Below are 20102 nucleotides of genomic sequence, written 5' to 3'. Positions count from 1 at the left end.
GCAGGGATCACTACCACCCTGCTGTCTACATTTCCCAGTCTATAATTGTCATTAAAATATTTTTCCCCCATTGCTGATTTATGAAATGGGTTTAACTTTTTCAGACAGTCACCAGATTAACAGTCACTCTACATTAATAAGACTTGTGCTAGTTAGGCCCCCTCTGCCTCCCTCTGCCTTTTGACCTGGCTGTGCCATCTGTCACTGTAATACCTGTGTCACCGAGTTTTTTCCTTTTTTTTTTTACATTTATTAACCCTTATTTATTTATTTTTAACATCTTTATTGGAGTATAATTGCTTTACAATGGTGTGTTCGTTTCTGCTGTGTAACAAAGTGAATCAACATTATGTATACATATATCCCCATATCCCCTCCCTCTTGCGTTTCCCTCCCACCCTCCCTATCCCACCCCTCTAGGTCACAAAGCACTGAGCTGATCTCCCCGTGCGATGTAGCTGCTTCCCACTAGCTATCTATTTTACATTTGGTTGTCACTGAGTTTTGAACCATAATACTTATACCTCATCAGCCTCCAAATGGTTCCATGATCTGTCAGCAGTGATCAAGGCAGTGCAACGAGACATGACAGGGCATTTCCAAGTCATTTTTTAAGGAGGCCCCAGAGGAAGAAAGTGAAGCCTGGGGGCATTTGAATCACTCTACCTTGAGTCGCACTTGTGAGGTCTTTAAAGTTCCTGATGTGTTTGTGTGTGTGTGTTTAATATCCTTAAGCACAAGTTTATATATCTGACCTTACTCTGGCATGATAGCAGATAGAAGTGCACTGTATAAAACCCTAGTACATATACCTCCACGCATCCAGTGTGTTGCCTATGCAGTGGACAAAGCAAGAGAAAGGATAGCGTGTGTGATGGGGTGCAGATAGAGGAGTTCTGTGTTTGTGTGTGTGTGTGTGTGAGTGAGGATGTGGGACTTGGGAGGTAGTTTACCTTGAATGGCAGAGAACTTCAGAGGTGTGTGTAGAGGAAGGTCATGAACATTGATTTATTTAGAATCTGCTGTCTTCCAGGCATTAGGTTAATTATTGCGTATCCATTGTCTTATTTAACCCTTAAAAGAACTCCTGAATTTAAGCAGCAGTAGTTTCAGTAGCAGGATTCCTATTGCCTTTTTTCTTTGTTTGTTTTGTTTTTTCCAGATGAAGACATAAACATTTTTTCTCAGACAAAGAGATTGGATCTTGCTCAAGGTCATAGGTATGTATTCAGTGTCCCAGCAGCTTGACCTTGGACAACTGAAGGTGTGAGAGATTCTAGAGTATATGCTATTTCCATAATAAATGAGGGGCATGAGTACCAATGTACCTCAGCTAATCTTTTTGAACCCCATATTCCCCAGAACAGCTTTGTGATGACTCCAATTCTCAGAAACTATTATCTCAATCTATCCAGCAATCTCTTTTCCAGTCTTATTTCCTATCATTTGAAAAACATTTATTCTCTCTTTACCACTCTGGCAGTCTGCAATGTATCATTTCGCACTGTAATGGAAGGTGGGCTAGGAATTACCTGTAATTTGTTTCTCTATCCAGGCATGTCAAACTAAGTTATGATGAGAGTGGAGCGGCAACCTTGATCACCTACCGTTTTATAGCTGATGTGATTGTTTTTATGAAGCCTATAACGTTTTTAACGCTATGGTTGTGATGATCCCAATTTTTATCTCAGCAGAACAACATTACAAGAGTTGAGTCCATTCTAGTTGCAGAGAATGTCAGTGTGGCTTGCTAGTGACGGGGTCGTAGAGAGAATTGTACAAAACCTGCTACTGGCCAACCCAGGCCCCACCCCGTCCCCCCACCAGACCATGTAGGAACTTTTGGCGGGCAGTCTATTGCCTCCAGGAATTACTCAGTTTTCTGCTTGACGGGGGGGTGGGGGGGGAGAGCCACAACCAAGTCATTCTCAGATAACTAGGTATTTAAGATGAAATTCTCTCCATACCATTATATTCAAAGAGAAGACATGGTTCAGGGATCTTAGTGGGACCATCCTCGTGTTTTGGGGAGATCTTGGAGCAACATACTACAGCTGTTTCCCCTTGGCCTCTTTTCTTTGAAGGAAGAGGCGTGCGGGGAGGTGTGGAATAGCATTAGCATCCCAGTCATGGTCCTTGGTATCTACTTTTATTTGAACAAATATTTTTAGAACATCCACTGCTGGCCATACTTATGCTAGATTCCATGGAGAAAATACGATGGAACACTATCCTCGACAAAGTTTAGGGATACTGACCATTAACATTGTAAATACATCTTGGCAAGTGTTCCAGTAATGTTATGGAAATGGTAGTGATGAGAGTTCTAGGGAAAGAGATCGGGGAAGATGATAAAGAGGTGACATAATTTGAGTTGATTCATAGTGACTGAGTAATGGATTCCGTAAGGCAAGACAAGGATAAGGAGGGGACTCAGCATAAAAGCCACAGGGACCTCTGCTCAATATTCTGTAATAACCTGAATGGGAAAAGAATGTAAAAAAAGTAGATACACATGTATATATAACTGAATCACTTTGCTGTACAACTGAAACTAACACATTATTTTTCTTTTCTTTTTTAAAAAAATTTTATTGGAGTGTAGTTGATTTATAATATTGTGTTAGTTTCTGCTGCACAGCAAAGTGAATCAGTTATACATATACTTATATCTACTCTTTTTTAGGTTCTTTTCCCGTATAAGCCATTATAGAGTACTGAGTAGAGGTCCCTGTGCTATACAGTAGGTCCTTATTAGTTATCTATTTTATATATAGTAGTGTGTATATGTCAATCCCAGTCTCCTAATTTATCCCTCCACCTCCCTTTCCCCCCTGGTAACCATATGTTTGTTTTCTACATCTGTGACTCTATATCTGTTTTGTAAATAAGTTTGTTTGTACCCATTTTTTAGGTTCCACATATAAGCGATATCCTATGACACTTGTTTTTCTGTGTCTGACTTACTTCACTCAGTATGACAATCTCCAAGTCCATTGTAAATCAACTATACTCCAATATATTAAAAAAAAAAGCCAGCATGGAAATAAGCACAGAGGCATGTTTTGTGGTGGTAGCAGGTGTTTATGAAGGTGGTGTGGGTGGAAATCAGGCCTGGCATATCTAAGTTGGAACGACATTGTGAAGCGCTTGGAAAGCTATGATAAAGAGTCTAATATTGTAGGTCATAGGTCACAGAGTACACGCAGAGGCCAGGAAGGTAATGTAAAAGAGTGACTCTGACTGAATAGTGACTGTGTAACTTCTAAGGAAGGCAGCAGAGACTCCATGCCCACAGATGGTTTTTCTAGTGTATGAACCCTGTATTGCCAGATATCCCAATTTTCAAGAAGAAGCCTGAGATCTCATTTTTTATGTGAGTCCTCATGATACTTAAATGCTGGCAACTAGTAAAAAAATTTTTTTGGAAATACCTGGGAGCCAATAAAGCCAGTCTTTAGGTTGGTATCTGTTTACATGCTTGTAACTGCAGAAGAAAACAGACCCTTGAGGGAACCCAAAATATCTATATTCGAGGAGCCAACTCAGTCCTGTGGGAGATGACATTTGAAACAAGGAGATATAGTGGGACAGCTGTAGTCTGAGAGATGAAGAGGCTTGACCCCAGGCATTTGCGGGAGGTTGATGTGGGGGGGGGGTTGTTGAGGCAGTGGGGATGAGACCCTTGAAACTCCTGGTGAACCCTTGATGTGGAGGTGAGGGTGTGATACCATCACCATTGCTGCCCAGGAGGTTGTGAAGCTGTCAGCTGAATTGAGGGGACAGTGAAAGGAGCTACTCTCATGTGCCTGCTGGGTAATGATTTTGCTTTTTACTGATTCTACATATGTTTTTCTTTGTATATTTTATATCTGCACCTTCTCTATATTTCTGGAGGAAATTATCTGGAGTCAAGAGGATAGATATTTTTCTTAAAACAAATAAATTACCCTTTCCCCTTCTTCCTCTTCATACTCCAAGATGAACCGTGAGCATTAGCTGCTGGATTTCAGACTCACTCCCTGTATGGCATTAAACACATTGATGTGGTGCAAGCAATGAGCTGAAAGTATTTTAATCTTTGATGGATAGCAGGCAAAGAGGAATTTATGAGTCCGATTCTTTTCAAGTTTGAAGATAATGATTTTTGCCTTTCTTGCCTCCGCATTTTTCTCCTGCATTTTACATTTTGCAACAGTGAGTCAGACACAATATTATTCTATTCAGCAGCCTTCGTATCAGCAGCAGATTTGCTTTTCTTCCATTCGAAGTGGTATGTTACTGAAGTGTAGATTTTAGGTGGTCCCTCCATCAGAACTTCTAATTTTGTTTGGCGGCCTTCTATATCGCCTGTTGATTTGCTTACAGGATCGTTGGAATAGATGAGAGCCTGATTCTTTTGGATGGTGAATGTGACCCAGAGAGGTGAATGGAGTAGTTTAACACTGCTCACTGCACTCATGGAAAAGCTGAGTCTACATCAGAATTCCAACTAACATGCTGAATTTATGAACGAAATGCTTCCCAAATGTGTCCTTTGCAGAATACATTTTTTGTTATCCAACCAAAGTTAGGACCCCTGCTTGTCCCTGACATTGTCAAAAGTCAGGCTTATTTTTCCTTTCCTATTGCTCCACACTCAGGCTTTTACTTATGTACCAATTAAATCGATACATCTTCATTGGATTGAACAAAATCTCTTTATTCTAAGATACAGTCAACTTCGTAGGGGTTTTAGGTAACTTGCAACACTAGAAGCAAGTGGAAACTTCAGTCGCCTTCACATGACCCTAGACAGTCACCAGTAGTGGAGAATGCTGTCCTATTTCAATTTCTCTGAAATGGTCTGCCAGGGATCCCTGGGATATGAAGGAATCTCTACAATCTGTCACAGCATTACCTTCCTTGTACATCTGCAGGAAATAAGCAGTTATGCAGGGACTGTGTGCTTAGGATTGAATAGCAGCTGTACACACCTGGAGGGATTGTCAGGTAGTAGATGGCTTTGGTGCTTTCATTGCTGGGTGGCTGGCAAGTAAGCAGAGAACTGGAAACAGAGTCTATTCCTTCCCGTTAATGAGACTGCATATTCCCTTAACGTCCTTTCATTTAAAAAAATCTTTTAAATGTCAACATTAAATTTTTTTTTTGATCAGGTAACATATGCCCATGGTAAAAAACTCAAATTGTATATATTATTCTTTAGTATTTCTTAAGTCATGTCATGAGCCCCAGAAAGGAAGAATAAAAAGGAGATTTTACTTCCAGTTCTGCCACGGACGTATTTGGTACCACTGGGCTAATTATGACACCTTTGTGTCTCGGTCTCTTCATCTGAAACCTAGAAATGGCCATTTTTTCTATTAACCCTTTAGGGTTGTTGTGAGACCTAACTCAAGCTGGTATGTGAAAATGCGTTAAGGGCAAAGAGACGAAAGGATTTTGTTATAGTTTCCTCTCGTTTCATGTGGGTACCCAGCCAATATCTACTGTGTGCTTGGCATAGGCTGGGTGATGATGGAGAGTGCTAAATTATTAACTCAGTCCTCAAAATAGTTCTATCAGGTAGGTACTATTATTATTTCAATTTTACAGTGAGAAAATGGAGGCAGAGAGAAGCTAAATAACTTGCTAAAGTTCACATAGATGGTAATAAGTTGCAAATTTGATATTTAAAACTAGTCTCTTTTTCTCCTTTTCTTTCTTCCTCACTAACTATATATGTATATACCCATATATATATATATATCATCTAATATCTATATTATAATTGTAGCCACCAGCTCTTTTACTTACTATTTTATGCTGAACATTGTTTTTATGTCATTAAATGTTCCTTTAAAACATATTTTCTTTTTTTCATGGAAAGACATTTTATTTTAAATATAGCAGTGTGTACATGTCAATCCCAAACTCCCAGTCTATCCCTTCCCCCTGACCCTTCCCCCCTGGTAACCATAAGTTCATTCTCTAAGTCTGTGAGTCTAAAAATGTATTTTCTAATGGTTTCAAAATATATAATACGTCTGCAGAGGAGTCACTTAACCAATTCCTATCTGCTTGGCAAATTTGTTTTTATTTTTAATTTTTATTTTTTTGTCATTATGCATAAGGAAAACTTCCTGGTTCACAAGTTTTTTGGGCTTTTTTGATTATTTCCTTAGGAAAAATAAACTCCAGAGATGGAATTACTATGTCAAAGAGTATGGGCATTTTTAAGGCTCTTGATATATACTGCCAACACCTCCTCAGGAAAGGTCGTGCCAATTTATTCTTCCTCCAGAACTCTGTATTCTATTTTCATGAAGATGACAGAGCAATTATACGAGACTAGATTAGGACAGGACCTTAAAAGTTAGCACGTGTATCTGCCCGTGCACTAGATCAGCTGCACCGTGGACAAGGAAAGAGAAGGTGGATACCTTGTCCAAGGGCACAAGGCAAATTGATGGCTGAGTCCAAGTGATACTGGTTAATGATAAGCAATAGACAGGGCAGGAATTGCCTACGTGGGAGTGGAAATATTATCTTTCAGTCATTTTGCAGTCTCATTACAAAATGTCACTCTTCCGTTTTCTGGTTGCTATGTCCTGATGACCTCAGAAACTAGCCCACATTTTTAGTACTCAGTCAGTCTGCGCCAAGCAGCGATTTCAAGTGGTTCTGGGAAGCCTGGGAGCAGGGGGATCGGGAGAGTTCAGCCACATCTGCAAAGCCCCTGCAACTGTTTTGGGGCTGCATATCTATAGGGTGAGCACCAGATGTTTAAAAACGACAATTTATTGCACAACCTAATAGAAACATGAATAAAAATAAAAATTAAATTTAAAAACACCTACAATTCGGCCATGACAAGTAAAATTGTTTTTTAATATTCTTGATTTTATTTTTTTAATTGAAGTTTAGTTAATTTACAATGTTGTGTTAGTTTCTGGTGTATAACAAAGTAGTTCATTTATACATATATAGGTGTATATTAAATATATTCTTATTCATATTCTTTTCCATTGTTTTTTCATAGTCTTCATATGAAGTGCACTTTTCATGTAGTTTTAATTATGTCACAGATACAATTTTGTATTACTTTTCTCACCTCTCAAATTATATTTTTAAGAAACATTTTGCCAACTCTGCCTGCAAAATTGTATTTTTAATAGCTTCCCAGTCAAGTATCTTGCCATGTTTCATTTAGCATTCCCTCCTTGTTGGCCATGTAGGTTATTTCCCAATTTTTAGTATCATTAAATAGTGTGGCCAAGATATCTATATATGTATATATATTTCCCTTTTTAGTTAACATCATTTGTAAGTCCTCAGAAAAAGATAAACTACCTTAAAAAATCTGAACATTTTTATGGATTTTAATACATGCTGCAAAATGCTTTCCAGAATTGTTGGATAACTAAGATTATGTCAATACACATTACAAAGCATTTTTAGATGCAATGATTTGTTTAAAAATTTTTAAGTCACCCAAGCCAGCTCTAGCCTCTGTCTTAGGAGCCATGGCTGTCAGCCTTATAGAGGGTCTGCTCATAAACATCCTTGGTCAGGTGACTGTCCTTTTTGTCCAGCTTGGGGGAAATGCTACAGGATGAATGTCTGTTTAACAAATTCCCATTCCCAAATTTGGCAGTCTCTTCACTGACTTCTGTACATTTTGGCCTGCACTCGTACTGCCTAGGGCTCCCTGATTTGTAGGTGTTGAAGGCAGACCTACTCAATTTATATACTTCTTTGTCTTCCCTCATTCTGGGCATAAATTCATCTGTTTACTTGAATTGGAATTAGTTCAATGCTTTCTAGTGCATCCTGAATTCAATATACATCCAACAAGTAGCTTATTGGCTAGAGCACCATTCTGATTATTTCCTTCATTTAATTAATTAGTTTTGATCAGACCCTTATGATAAAACAAAACAAAACAAAACAAAATGGAACAATTTCCCAAGCATATTTTACTGATCTGCCTCATTGGGTAGACAGAAATTTGGATGCTGGGAGTTTTGGAAGAGAAAATGAACTCAATTTTCTTATTCAATTTGAGGACTAGGAGGACATCTAATGAAGGTGCTGAACATGTATAAAGCAGACTTGATACTTGAAAATCTATGGTAGGAGAAAATGAGATTTGGAAAACACAGAGAGGTAGTAGGTAAAGTGCTTGTGAGCCCTAAGAAGAGCAAGAAATAGGCATTTTAGGATGCAGGTTAAGAAAGTGAGCTCAGAGGTTAGGTGGACATGGGTTAAAATCTTGATTCTCCCTCTTATTCTGTGTTCTTGGGCATGTTACTTAACCTTCAAGCCTCAATTTTCGTATCTATACAATGGGGGTAACAACACGTCACTGAGTGGATGAGAGAATTGAATGAGATAATGCAACTTATTAAAATCAATAAATATCAGCTATTTTTATGGTTATAAGACTGATGGCAGCACATGTGTAGGTTGTCACAGGAGGAGACAGCAGAAGACCAAGAATAAATGGTTAGAGAGAAAAAAAGAAAACCAGTCATATCCAGGAAGCCAGGAAAAGAGGGAATCTTAGGAAGGAAGAACTGAGCAACAGGGGCAAATATGAGACAGAAGCCAATGAAGGTCAAGATCAGAAGAGGTTTTTTTCAATTTGGGGATCACTAAGTCTCCTATGACTTCCAAGAGAACCGTTTTAGTAGAAAAATTGGGCACAAATTACACTGTAGGGCATTAGTCCACATTAGGAGATGTTTCCTAGGACCCACTGAACTCAAAATAGATAAGAGGTCTTGCCAAAGACAGGTGACATTATTAGCTGTGTGAGTGTCACTGGGTTGTTTATGGACTTAGATTTTTCATGTGCTCTCTTGTCATATGTACACCAAAAGATGGTGACTTCCATGGTCATATGAAGCTGGATGTGCGACTGCTTGCAATCTTCCTCGTACCCTGGCTTATATGTCAACCTTTGATTTGGAAGTAGGTATATTTCCTGCCTTGAACCACATTCCAGCTGCTTATAGGAAAATAGGATGAAATCAGTAGGCATAGATTGGGTTCAGTACATTTACAAAGAGTTGATGGCATTTAGCTGTTAGATGCCTACTACACAGGCTCTTCTTACAGTGAGTTCACCTGCAATTAAAGGAAAGAATGTCAAGTTAAATCCACCCCATCCCTCCACTGTGTGGACCTGTTAAAAACGTTATTCATTGGGAGTAGCTTTCAGTCCTGTTTGCCTTTGGTTTTATTACCTCTCTGGCAGTCACAAGGATGGTTTTCTTTCTACCTTTATGCTGAAAATTCTTGTAGGATAAAACAATTCAACTTTAAATGAAAATGATAGCTAAAAGAAAATTGCAGGTTTTCCTAAATGACACAGGACTTTGGCAGGCATACCATCTTCTACAATTTCAGAGAATTTGATCTTATCACAAGGAAATAAGAAACCAACCGGAACCATTTCCATTTTGGAAAAACAATTGTAATCTCTGTCTCTGTTTCTGTCTCTGTCTCTCTCATTTTTGTCTTTAGAATCTCATTCTGGGTTCAAAATATTTCAGACTTTGAGTACTTGTTTGCACTAACATTTGTTATGTCTCCATCTTAGGTTGCTCCTGGGGGTGGTTTCTCACTTTGCTGCTGCTCACTGAGGACATTGCAGATACTTCTGCTTAGATGCTAAGTCACCTAGTACAAGCACAGTAAAGTGGTTTGATACTGACAGAACATATAATTAGTATCTATCCTTGTGAAAGGATAAGGATGCCATCCATATTTTCTGCATGAGATGACTGGCATTTCAGACAGAAGTTGTAATTCCTTTAAAATACAGGAAAGGGTATCTAGGAGCTCTGAGCGCAGCCCTCTCCCTCTTGCTGACAAAATGCATGCAGTTGCAGGCTGGGTTCTAGTGTTTATTGGTCCAATGAAGAGCCAACTTGCTAGTTTTCTAATCACATATAGAACTCAAAGCTGCTATCATAAAATAGTTTACTGGCAAACCCACAATTCTCCTTCCAGAAAGAGATTTAAGTTGTTATGGTAGACATTGATGAGTGACTCTTTCAAAGGTTGATTGGAAAGTGATCGTAATAATTCAAAGATGGAAGCAAACACATGTTTATCGAATCCACGGTGTGTGCCAGGTAGTGTTTGGTGTTTTGTGGAGAGATCTCTCTTGATCCTCAGTAGAATTAGGAATTGGCATTGTTTGAAATTGGTACCAGGAATCCCTTCAATAGTCATGATTTCTGCAGCTTAACTGAGAGAAACAGACAGTTATGTTTGCAGCATATGAGAGATTTATTCCCCTCACAATACACACAGACACCTCCTCTCACCCAATTCAGGGAGGTGATCCTTTACAACAGCTGACATTATAGGTTGGAACTGGTGGTGCCAGGCTGAGTCTGGCTTGCTGACATAAGTATTTGGTCCTCACATTGTTAAAAAAAATTTAGATGACTGCCAGTATTTAAAAACTTGGTGGTTTCCCACATAAATTTTGATTCGTGCCTCTTAAAGATAATTGGATGATCTGACAATATGAGTTGAGTAGCAGTGGTCCCCATTAGATGGCTTGAATGCCTTCCATGGAGCATTAGTATTGAAAATCCTTATTTATGTAGAATAAATCTCTCCTTGTGTATCCTCTCCTAATTCAGCTTCTTCCAATCACATTATCCCATAGTTCACAACAAACAATGGGAACCATTAGTAAGAGAGGGAAAAAGACAAATAATTCAGTTATTATATTTAGGGTTTCATTCAAAATCTTATCTTTAGGCCCTTGATATATTAGCATATTTGCCCTAGCCAATCAGCACATTAAATAATTCCTCTCTGGATCAAGGTGCTGCACCTGTTATCATGGCTCAAGGGCTAATACCCAGAGCAGTAATGTCTTATCCAACATTTAGCATCAAGACATCTAAGATAAAGTGAATGTTAAAATCACATTGATCCCTGGACTTCCCTGGTGGTGCAGTGGTTAAGAATCTGCCTGCCAATGCAGGGGACACAGGTTCGAGCCCTGGTCTGGGATGATCCCACATGCCGCAGAGCAACTAAGCCCGTACGCCACAACTACTGAGCCTGCGCCTAGAGCCTGTGCTCTGCAACAAAGAGAAGCCACCTCAGTGAGAAGCCCATGCACCGCAATGAAGAGTAGCCCCCGCTCGCTGCAACTAGAGAAAGCCCGTGCGCAGCAACGAAGACCCAAGGAAGCCAAAAATAAACAAACAAACAAATTAATTAATTAAATCACACTGATCCTATGAAACAAATACTTGGACCACATCCATATCCTAAGCATAAACGTCTATAACATATCCTGGGATAAAAAGGAATGTAGGATGTCACACAGAGTACAGACTAAGCTTGTGGGGCAGCTTTGAGACAGCCGAGGGAGCCAAGGGAGTTTACTGTGGTTAAACTCCAAGTATCTCAGTTTTAAGCCCTCTTAATATCATAGTACCATAGTTTCCACTGTTCAGATTAGGAAGTTTAGGAAGTACATGTGATCTGACCTGGAAACTGTGAGCTGGGATTTGAACCCTAACAATGCATGTTCATGTCCATATCGATATCAATGTCTCTGTCTTTGCCTATGACTGAGTCTGTTGCTCTGCCTATGACTATGTCTATGTCTATATGTATGACTATGTCCATGTCTATGACTATTGCCTATGTTTTTGTTTATATGTATGTGTAAGTGTATGTCTATGACTATGTCTATGCCTGTGACTTAGTCTGTGTCTGTGCCTGGGCCAGTGCCTATGTGTATGTGTATGTCCTTGACTATGTCCATGTGTATGTGTATGTATCTGTCTATGTGTATGACTATGTCTATATCTAGACTATGTGTATATGTATGAGTATGTCTACAACTATGTCTATGCCTATGTATATAATGCGTAATGTATCTGTTCTATATATAACAAAATATAACATAATACATGGGTACACACAATCCAGTTTTATTTATTTAAATCACATTCATTTGTCAGATTTAGGCTTAAAAGCAGTATTATCGCTAGCAACATTTTCACCACCTTAAGTTTCTGCAGTGTCCCAGTGAGCATAATGAGTGTAGGCAACATGATGCCTGGATGACAGCTCAAAGAAGAGAACCTGGACAAGTTGCCAGAAATGAGCCTGCAAATGGGGCTCTGCCACTACACCCTTAATGTGGAAGAATTATTTAAAAAAAAAGGTATCACTGGGTCATCTCATGAGACCTTGACAGGCACTGGCCCATCAGCATTTTAAACTCTCATTTGGAGTTAGGGTTTCTGTTCAAGGTCTCCTGAGTCTACAGTCTCATGAGAAACAAAGAATTCCAGCTTTGCTTACCATACTCCAAAGTCAAAAAGAATCTAACATAAAAGGAATACAGGGTCCTGGTGAGCAGTAAGTGTACCATCTAGGGTAATTAAGGGAGGGGAAAGACAGACTAGTTGTAGACCCCCAGCCCTCAAGTTAGATGCTGAATATATCTTACTTCAATTTGTTAGAATATCTTTTTTAAAAAAAGTCTTCCCAACATCTAGGACATCAGACTCTGCAAAGAGGACTATTTTTGTCAAAGGACAGAGTGTGACTATCAACATTGCCTTTATTAGCATTATAACTTTGGGCCATTGCCTTAATCTTTTTCATACTGAATTTTCTTATCTACAAAGTGAGGGTGATATAATTATGTGAGGCATATAATTATAGTTCCTCCTTGATAGAATTATTGCCATATATATATATATATTTTTTTTAAATTATTTATTTATTTTTTATTGGCGTATAGTTACTTTACAGTGTTGTGTTAGTTTCTGTTGTACAGCAATGTGAATCAGCTATACGTATACATATATCCCTTCCATATTTAAATAAGGCAAAACACGTAAATCAATTAGGACTGTGCTTTTCACAGGTAAGAACTCATTGATTTTAGTTACTATAATTTCTATTTCCATCTAAGGATAGGAGAAAAGGAGTGAATCCTAGATATTACACTCCAGGGCTGCCCCTGCTGACTTTTACATCTTTCCTGTCTCAATAATTGCCTGAGGTACACCCTAGGACCTCCTCATGATAGGAGTCATGAGGTAGGGCCCCTGCATGGCTGGTCTATAGGCCAGAAGGAGCCTTTATCACTGCATCTGCCATCATCCACATCCTTCACCTTGGAGGATGTGGGGCTGTAGCCTCTTTTGGGTACAGGGGCCAAATCTGTATCCTTTCTTGTCCCATGTACCTTAAATAAATTTGCTTCTGCTTTAGAAGCCCGGGTGTAGGTAATTAATTTGACTTGTCCTCTTAGGAGAGTGAATGAGCTGAGTCCACTACTGCAGTGCATAGTCCTTCCTATGAGGTTGGTTCTCCATTGGGTTGTCCATTGAAGACTTTAAGTTCTGGATCCCAATACCATGGAACCTTAAAGTTGCTTAAAAACAGAGGACCACAGCAGCTCTTGGGATTCCACTATTGGTGTACAGAGTGTTTGTTCTGAGACAAGAATACAGAAAGTTTGGCTAGAAAAAAAAATGTTTTGAATGTCTTATGATGTCTTATATGTGGTTTTGCAGGAAATGACCACTGCCATCCAGTTCTTGAGTGCATTTCACATTCTATGAGCCAGGGACTCCTCCCATCTCTCTAATTGAAACATTTGCTATTGCATAAACAAAAGAAGATAACCCAATGAAATACATGCTGATAATACCAGTGAGGTGGAAGGGAGAGAGGGTGCAAATGTGGCTCAAATAATAGATTTCTATCTCAAATAACAGGTCTATCATTAAGCCATAGAATATTAGACCTTAAATATTATGTAGGCCAATCCCTTCAGTCTAATGGTGAGGGTACCAAAGCATGAAGGGATTTTGTAGGTGGCTCAAGGTTATCTCATTAATTAGTCTTTAACATAGATTTACTGCCTTGTTTCTCTAAAATTGGACTTCCTCAACCATTTTGTAGCCTTCCATTGATAGACACTCAGTCTATCACACAACAATTAGGTGTACTAAAATGAGATAATAAATATGAAAATATTTTCTATTTCCTGGCTCATAGTAGGTGATAACAAGTTGTTCCTGTCTCCTCCATTTCTTCCTCCCTCCCTTCCTTCCCTCCTTCCTTCCTTCCTTTCCTTCTTCCTTCCTTCTTTCCTTCCTTCCTTCCTTCCTTCCTTCCTTCCTTCCTTCCTTCCTTCCTTCTTCCTTCCTTCCTTCCAGTGCATATTAGAGTTAGAAAGCCAGGAGCTCAATATAAGTATTAAATCAACAAGCTTATTCCCCTGTAGGAAATTAGAGTTTCTCACTTCTGCCAACTTCAATTGGTCTTAGCAATATTAGTAAGGTATTTCTAATTTTGTTTTTAAGAGGCTTTGAAAAGCATCCCTGCCTATCCATTTTCTTTGCTATTTCCCCCCTTTAGAGAGGCCAGAAATTTTACAAACTGTCTTCTAGCACTTCCTGAATGTGGAAGAGAAGGGGTAGTGTGTTTTGACTTATACAGTAACACATGTTATCTAGGTAATTGAGAATGTTCTGTCTTGAAGAGTGAAGAATAAGAATACTCTCTCATGGGTCTACTAGGAATCTCTTAAAAAATGTTATATGCAGATATAAGAATTCTTAGCCTTTAAAAGAAAAAAAATGGTCTTGGCTTTGCCTTTTGCTTCTAAATGGTTTCTAGAACGGCTGGGTGTCAGTTTATTAAGAGAAGTCACTGGTTTACTTCAACAAGATCATTGATGCGTGTGTTTCCCAGCAGGGTTCCAGAAACATTTCCTTCCTCCCTCCCCCTTTCCTTTTGTTTATATGGAAGCTTTGATCTATTTAGGGCATATGGGAGTAGACAGAAGACATCTGGCAATGTCATTTTCCAGCAAAGGTTGAGAATTTTATCCAAGGAATCATCCTAGCCTTGTTTTGAACAGCTTACATCTTCTCTCCAAGAGTAGACATTCTCAAGAGGATGGAGCCAGATGTGAACACTTTGGTCCATATTTTATTCCTCTTGGGATATCCTTTCATCTTTAATCCAGGCACAGTTTAAGAATTTCTTGCATTCAGAGTGAGCCAGTGAGTTGAGAAAACAAGTCTACAAAATCCCACTTGTGCCCTGCTCATTTAAGAGTAATATTTTCCTGTTTAAAAACTAACTCAAAGGCACTATATTATTTTTTGGGAAACTGTCATTTCTTGCTCAAACCTAACTTCCAGGGAATTGGATTAATGGGCTAATTTATGAAAATAAACTTCCTTGTGGGGCTGGAAAGGAGGGAGTTGGGTGGAAAATAGATTAAGACAGATGAAGAGTATGAGAATAGAAAGCACGATGGATATTTCCATTTGGGGACTTGAAATGTGCTCTAGGCTTGATTGCCCTGGCTCTTGAGCTAAATTATTGTATGAGAAATACAGGAAAGATAATAAAAGTGAGTTCATTAGTTGTGTATACAAAGGAGATAAGAACATGGGTCCTCACTAAAGATTACTCAGAAAATACAACAGAAATTCAAAAGGTGGTGTCTGAAAGAAATTAAGCAGAGTCAAAACATAGCACATTTTAGCTAGAAAAATTTAGTGGATATAGAAAATATGTGTGCTGGTTATGAGCATCTTCTCCTTCTAGATTATCGTATTTTCTGTCATGAGCTATATCAGAACTATTCTGGTGAAACGTGTGACAAGCTGGAAATATCTGGTGAATTCTCCATAGTCATGAATGTGATTTTGTATGCCACATTCTCAGCCCCACTGCTGACTCTAGGAACTGCCATGGTGACACGACCTAGTAGATTTTGACTGGTTTCAAGCCAAGAACCACCTGATAGTGTCTTGCATTGCACCTATGCTACGTAACTCTTGCTTCCTTCCCTGTAGATCTTTTGATATCAAGGAGGAGAACATCTGCCAGTACTCACATACGTGCTGCATGGAATGTGGCTGAGTTAATGCCTGTAGGGTCACCCATGAACAACGGAGGACAAAACCCTTGAATAAATGTTTCTCTCCTTTGTACCCCAGGTGGACAGTTCTGGAATATATTTCATAAATATTCTCAGAAGATTCTAGAGAATCGAGCACCAACTACCTGTAGTGGTGGGCAGCTCAATACATATCCTTGCATTTGCTTTCTCTGGGTTCTACAGATGTTAGTCTGCACACCCTGGGTGCTATGACTGAAGCCAGTATAGGATACAGTGCAGGAAGAGAAGACAGAGAAGGAGTTTCTTTCCTTATGGTTCAAAAATGGCTTCATAGATGAGGCAACGCCTATAGTTACAAGTATTACAAATAGGTAGGATAAAGGCATCTGTGGAAAAATGAGGGTTATTCCTGACAGAGTCCACAGTATGGACACTTCATGTAGCACGACCTTCTAGGTTAGTTGTGAATACTTCTGTGTTCATGGAGCATGGATAGAGTGATGTGGTAAAAGACAGAGCTGGAGGGGCAGACAGAAGACCTGCCTATCTAAGCTCTTGTTTATAGTTTATTTCTAGTGCCACATTGTAAGTCCTCTGTGTGCAGGAATTGAATTTTACACCTACTTTAACTTTACAGCACTGAGCACAGTCTTCGGCAGGAGGTGGCTCATCCAAATCCATCAAAATCAGGTTGCTTGTCAGTCAACATTAGAAGGAACCCACTCACTTGGGGGACACCAAGAAAAGGGACTAGGAATGTCAGTATGCGTCATTTGGTTCAATTTTAAAAATACAGAAAAATGAGATTAATGTAACAAATATTGTCTAGATAACTAGTTTTAATGAACACAAAGTTTGCTGTAAAATTGAGCACATACTAAAACAGTGAAAGAATTAGCTAAGAAGAACTGAATCCATGCTAATAAATGGCACATTTTGGAAAAAAGCTAAACTAAGACTACTTAGACCAATTCAGACATCCATTCAATCTACTTTCATTCCAGGAGGCATATGAATGCATTGATATCCTTTCATGAGCCAGAATGCCCAAAGCACAGTGTTCTCACTAGGTTATGAATGAAAATCTGTCAGGTGGCTGATGAAATATCTGGGTGGACCAGGACCCCCTTTTCAATCTGATGATTTAATGTCCTTTGCTGATATCTTTCATATTGACACTTATTGGCCTTTATTCAATGAAACTTTTTGGGGGATCAAAACTAATTTACTAATTATAGTGCATCGTGTCCTGTTTTTATGCAACTACACAAAGTTTGTAAATAAAGTTCAGTGATGGGTCTCACTTTACTACATATAACTAGCCAAATGCATGCCTAAGTTACCTATTAACACTAAGTTAGCTATTTTTATTTCTTTTGATCATGGTACAGGATTACCTAACGCAGAACTGAGATTTTCTTTTTTTAACATCTTTATTGGAGTATAACTGCTTTACAATGGTGTGTTAGTTTCTGCTTTATAACAAAGTGAATCAGTTATACATATACATATGTTCCCATATCTCTTCCCTCTTGTGTCTCCCTCCCTCCCACCCTCCCTATCCCACCCCTCTAGGTGGTCACATACCACTGAGCTTATCTCCCTGTGCTATGCGGCTGCTTCCCATTAGCTATCTATTTTACGTTTGGTAGTGTATATATGTCCATGCCATTCTCTCACTTTGTCACAGCTTACCCTTCCCCCTCCCCATATCCTCAAGTCCATTCTCTAGTAGGTCTGTGTCTTTATTATCGTCTTACCCTTAGGTTCTTCATGACCTTTTTTTTTTTTCTTTTTTCTTAAGATTCCATATATATGTGTTAGCATACGGTATTTGTTTTTCTCTTTCTGACTTACTTCACTCTGTATGACGACTCTAGTTCCATCCACCTCACTACAAATAACTTAATTTCGTTTCTTTTTATGGCTGAGTAATATTCTGTTGTACATATGTGCCACATCTTCTTGATCCATTCATCTGTCGATGGATATTTAGGTTGCTTCCATGTCCTGGCTATTGTAAATAGAGCTGCAGTGAACATTGTGGTACATGACTCTTTTTGAATTATAGTTTTCTCAGGGTATATGCCCAGTAGTGGGATTGCTGGGTCGTATGGTAAGAACTGAGACCTTTTGAATGCAAATAATTTGCACATGTTGTTACTAACTTCTGCAAAATGCTTCTGCAGTTGTTAATAGAGGTGGGTTTATAGACTCCTGAATGCCTTTTCTCTCCCCATTCCCTAAATTTAGGTAGAGGAAATGAGCTTTCTGGGATGAATGTGTTCTGGAACACAATTCTCCATTGCTTACCATTCTTTTTCTCTCTGATTATTTCTTGCCTTCCTCAATTAAGGATTTTTCCTCAACTGCTAAAGCAGAGTTTAAAAACTCTACACATACTGACAGTTTTCTCTATTGCTGTTTCAAACTCATACGTGTTGGAAATTACACTCCTTCCAAATCTGAACTTATTATATTTGTAATTGCATGATTGAGGGTATAATATACATATAGCACTGACATTTGATATTCACTTATGTGAACTAAATGAAGTAAAATTAAGCATGAGAAAATCACTGAAAGCAGCATGCAAATACAAGCAACAGTTTTAATGACACAATAATAATCACGTATATAAGATAGGATTAAGTATATTTTAAAATCACTTATTCTTTAATTTTAGATGGGCTCACTATCTCAGTAGTATTTTTTTTTTTGATATTTGCATTCTGAAGTCTTAGTGTTTCAGTCTTCATAGTAAGAGAGAAAATAATGGTTATTATTATCATCATCATGTTAGTTTAATGAATCTGCAAGACGTACAATTACAAAGGTGATAATTTGAAGTCAGAAATCTCAGTGTTGACAGCCCTGCTTCTTTAACACACATGGAACTTGTGTAACAGTTGTTTATTTGTCCTCTTTTGAACTGGCAGGTTTAGAGTTGGTGATATATAAATATCCCTGCTTTTGCTTTACTTTGAGGATGTTAATAGAATATAAAAAACAGCTGACGTGAGGAAATGGGGAATAAAATGGAAGCAGAGGAGGCAACGGAAGTGAAAGCATCCAGCTTCTTTAACTATGTACAGATGATTTCCTGGTGCTTCCCACCAGGAATTCCAGTGCAAATAGACCCCACTTGTGCCGTGTCAGAAAAGTGGAGACTTATCCTTGTATTTCTATGTGACTCATAGAGATGGAGGGTTAGAGCAGAAAAAGTATAGATTTTGGAATCAGACACGCTGATTTCAAATCCTGGTTCCACCAGTGACTAAGTCGCTGGAACCTCTAGCTCCTCCGTTTCCTCTTTCCTCTCCAAGTTTACTATTGCTTTCAGAGTATTCCTTGCTTTGCAGTGTAGCCAGGACCTTGTGGCAAGTAACTCCAGCCACTCTTCTCAACATCCCAAGCATCTGTACCTGCTTGACCTTCAGTATTCAACCTGCAAACATTGGCCCATCCAAACATGTGCTTTCTTGTCCTGGGATGTTCACTGTGGCTGGAGGGAAGAATCCCAGAACCCCACACTGTTGCAAAACTTGCTGTTTCTCTTCTCTGCTCCCTGACTTCTGTGGGGTTCCCAGGATCACTTGAAAATTCACCTTCATGCTTCAGTGATTTCCTGCTCCCATTACTGACAGTGGGTTGCTCTCCTAAATGTCCACTCTTCTTCCAAATTTCCCATTACCGCTGCTTCACTTTCAGTAGATCTTGCCTCTGATTGCTTAGATGGTATGGAGTTTTCAGGCAGAAACTCTTCTGTGTAAGCACATGAAAAATTATATCTGAACAACCTCATTGCCCTCTATCCTGCCTCAGAGGGAGAGGTAGGCTAAGCCCTTCTGTGCTCTTGATATGATCTCCTTTTTTCTAATGCCCCTTATCCCTCCCCATCTCATATTTCCACCCTCTCTTTTTCTACTGGCATTTCCTTCACAGCCTAAAATATCTTCAAAGAAAGAATTCCTTCATTAACTCTGTATTCCATTTTAGCTGCTGTCCTATACCTCTCCCTTCTTGCCCTTCTTGCTCAGAAGCAGAGTTGGCTCCCAACTCAAACGTCACAGTTTCAAAGGTCTATGGAAGCCCAGAGAGGTAATAATGATGAAGAGTGAAGAGGGCTGAATGTAAGGTAATCGTGGGCTCACCTTTGCCTGAAACTGACACTATATTCAACCCTTTGCTC

This window comes from Balaenoptera acutorostrata, chromosome 4 (assembly GCF_949987535.1).
Source record: "Balaenoptera acutorostrata chromosome 4, mBalAcu1.1, whole genome shotgun sequence".
Classification (NCBI taxonomy): Eukaryota; Metazoa; Chordata; class Mammalia; order Artiodactyla; family Balaenopteridae; genus Balaenoptera; species Balaenoptera acutorostrata.
This window is presented reverse-complemented; position numbering follows the sequence as displayed.